The sequence below is a fragment of the Olea europaea genome, chromosome 12 (assembly GCF_002742605.1).
Source record: "Olea europaea var. sylvestris chromosome 12, O_europaea_v1, whole genome shotgun sequence".
In the NCBI taxonomy this organism is placed as follows: Eukaryota; Viridiplantae; Streptophyta; class Magnoliopsida; order Lamiales; family Oleaceae; genus Olea; species Olea europaea.
In genome coordinates, this window is record NC_036248.1 from 5,432,679 (window position 1) to 5,436,631 (window position 3,953).

Consider the following 3,953-nt stretch of genomic DNA (forward strand, 5'->3'; position numbering starts at 1 on the left):
ATTGAACTAGGATTAAAATTCCAAAGGTGTAATGAAGGCATTATCCTGAAAGGATATACAGATTCTGATTTTGCGGGTGATTTAGATAAAAGAAGATCAACCTCCTCCTATGTGTTTACTCTTTGTGATGGTTGTGTTAGTTGGAAGTCCCAACTACAAAAACTTGTAGCTCTATCTTCCACTGAAGCTGAGTATATTGTAGCATGTGATGCTGTTAAAGAAGGTTTGTGGTTAAGGGGGTTATTAAATGAAATTGGTTTCATGAATGAAACAATTAGAATCTGTACTGATAACTAGAGTGCAATTCATTTGAGTAAAAATCCTGTATATCATGATAGGACTAAGCATATTGATATTAAATTTTATTTTGTTACAAATGTGGTTGAAAAGGGATTAATTAACTTGGTTAAAATCCCAACTGAATTTAATCCTTCTGATATTGGTACTAAGGTTTTACCCCTAAACAAGTTCAGAAATTGTCTGAAAATTCTGAACATATTTTGAAGATAATGAATTCAATTTGATATTTGAATTTTATTGGTTATTTTTGGAAAAATCAACTGACTACTTTTCATTTTCTTTTTTATAGGTTTTATAGAGCAAATGAAACAAAAATTAGTCTAAATTTGAAACCACAAAAGAATACCAAGAACAGATCAACAAGGTGGAGATTGTTGATTGGGCTGCCTCCCTATTCTTGGTTGGCCTAGCTTGAGAAACATCGGGCCTGGCCAGGTTGAATCGTTTTTTGGGAAATAAAGGCGTTGTTCGTAAACGTGTTTTTTCCTTTCAAATTACAAGTTCTGTGGACCATACACCTGGCACCTTTGTGATCGTTGGATTGTTGATTTTTTGGTGGTCTGTTAAAAGGCATCGTGCTTCTTCATTTTCACTCTGAGTGAATGGTTCTAGGATTTTCTGAACTCGTCTTGTTCTTGTTATTTCTGAAAGCAATCTCTAATCTAAGTGATGTTAGGGTTGTATATGGTATATGATCTGTGAGATTGTAGAACTGGGTGTTATGTTAAAGAGAGGCGTTAGAAACCTGTTATTGAAGAAACGACAGTTTCTTCATACATTCTTGTATTGATTCTTTGTGATTCTTAGTGGATTCGAGCCTAATCTACTTTTGTAGATGCTCAACGGGTGAGTAGGCCTTTGGCTGAACATCCGGGCCCTTAGGGGCGAAAAATACTTGTGTTCTTTACGATTCTGTAAATTTTTATTATTTTGCTACAATCGATTTTTTAGAAAAGAATAATCCTGAGACCAACATCCCACTAAGACTAAATAACAATATTATTCAGAAAAACCAAGAAATTATAGATGAGAAAAATGAGGAGTAATATCGAGATGATGAAGACACCACAAAATTGAATTTTTTTCATTTTAAGTTTTTATTGGATTAGGAGTATAATTGTAAATTTATTGTGGTGTATTTATTAAAAATATATTTTAAATGTGGTGCGATTATAAGTGGTGTATTAAGTAAATTTTGTAGTGACAATATAATTACCCTATTTGATATTTGGTAAATTAGGACCTGACTCTCATACGTGGACCATAATCTACTCTCATTTACAAATATTTAATTCAAATTTGCAAAATATAGAAAGTTAGAACAAATAAGCACTTTTATTAGAGTTGTTAATTAACTGAAAATTGTCAATAATAGTTGGTTCTATGGTGTAGTGGTTAGCACTCTGGATGTGCCTCCAGTTTCTAGAATTATGTGAAATCACTTTTGGGCCGGCCCACAACAGAAAAGGTTAAAATACTATGGAGATTTTATTTAACATTTGCATTGAATTGACTTTTTAAGTTTCCATTATTTGAAATTTAGATAACAATAACTATTTCTATATGGTGTTTGTGTTGAAAAGGAGCATTGAAGGAATTTGTATGTTTATATTTGCCATCAATAAATTGTTCGAGTACGAAAAATGACAATCTCATAATTGGCTAGGATGAATTAACGGGTAGGAGGGAGATAGAGAATTGCTTTTTATAAGAATTTCAAAAAATTCCTACTTCGAGTTCATTAGTTTTTGTCTATAATGGTATAACCAAGCATGCTCGATATGATACATGAGTTTGTCTATTGCTCAAACAAATTTCTTCATAAATTTGTGCAGTCGTAAAGATGCCATTGAATGTAGAATGAGCAAATGGTATTGATGACGAGCTAGTCAAATGAATCTGGAAAACAGAAGCAGATCACTAGTGGCAAAATGCACCATAAGTTACAACAAAGTACACATACATAATAACAAAACATCAAGAAGGAATTCGAACATCCTTGTTATTAGTGAAGAAGAAGAGAAGGCAGAAGGCATATCTATCAAGAAGAGAAGGCAGAAGAGAGAAATTCTTCATCCTCCAAAAATATCTGCAGATTTTTAGTCTTCATCAAGAACTCAATAGCTGCCTCATCAAATTCCATGATAAAACCTAATTTGATTAGTTCAGCAAGCTGTTGAATATGGTCTTCATCATCCCACAGAAATCCCTCAGAAATTACTTCAGAAAAATATGTTGCGCGTTCGAGGACATCCTTGTGACCACCTGATTTATCCATCTTCTGAATATAAAACTCCGACTTCTCTCTCCCAACGCATCAACTTTCTTGCACTGACAGTCATGATTTCCCCTGAAGAAAGTGGTAAACTGTAGTCCACGGTTCTTGGAGTTGCAGTCTCAAGAACAGTAATTTCGAGCAAGCCTTTCAGAGCGTCGTGCCTCTTCTGTGCTTCAATTTGGAGATCAGCAAGAAAACCAAGAATTAGTTTAAACAATCCTTTTCCAATGAAAACCTCTTTAGGATTCACCTGCCTTGGAACAACGCCGTCAATTACAGATTGCTCACTTTTCTGAACAGATTCAGATAAGTTTCGCACTCCAATTGCACGATAAATATCAAGCAAATTCTTTCTAGGCAAGGACTGCAAACTTGGCTGAGGATACCAGACAAATAGCGGCTGCGAAGCAAACTGTTCAAAAAGATCTTTCAGGCGAAGATCATCGGCAATGAGGACGTCGTATTTGTCCATCAACGAAATTCTATCTGAACCAGACAAAACCGGGAGTTTTAGAAAGTTCTCAGAAAGAACTTTCTGTGTCGCTCTACTCCAATGCTTGGCAACAAAAGCCCAAAAGGCAATGCATTCATCATGGGATAATAAGTGGCCAGAATCCTCCCAATCCTTCCAAAGCTTGCAGTAGTCATCAAGAGAAGGATAAGTTTTAACTTCTAGAGCATTAGAGAAGAAATTCAGCAAATCCTTCTCGTAATGCTCGTCCAAAATATTCAACTGCTGACCAAATAGACCATCTTCGTCATGAAGAACACATTCATCAGAACTTACCCATTCACCACCATTAGAACCATTTGGAATCCATATTTTTGCAACATCTTCACTGGCGTGTTTCCAGTTTAACTCATTTAAGCAAGAATAGATCCTCTTGATCGCCATAAAATTTGTATGAGCGTCGAGGTAACTGGCAAGCAATGCACACCCTTTTCCCTTTTCAACCACAACTCCTAAAGCATTTAGCTCTTTTGAATAAGAACTTATGTCAGGGCCGTAAAATGTTTCATCGATGAAAGGCCCATCCTCCCGCAATAAGGTAGAACCCCATTCGGAACCAAACAGCAGGCACTTGTCTGGAGACCTATAACCGGCATGGGTCTTTATCCAGTTCCGAGCAGCCTTTTGTGAAAGAGCATCAATTAAAGGCTCATCCTGCTCACTCAGCAAATTCCGAATGCATTCAAACAATGAGTATGCTGCGTCAGCAGTGATGCTACCGGGATCTTGAGGTAAACGAAAGCTTGAAGCCACAAACTTAGCACCGCACTTGAAAGAAACAACAACTCCCATTTTCTGAAGTTCTGTTCCGTAGTCGTGAATGGCCTTACCATAGTAATTCTCACCATCATCAATAAAAGGCAA

General features: G+C 36.2%; 1 pseudogene; it reads right to left on the reverse strand.

Moving 5' to 3' along the window:
* Nucleotides 1-2,149: 2,149 nt before the first annotated feature.
* Nucleotides 2,150-3,953, reverse strand: part of LOC111406478 — a 7,681-nt pseudogene continuing 5,877 nt past the window's right edge.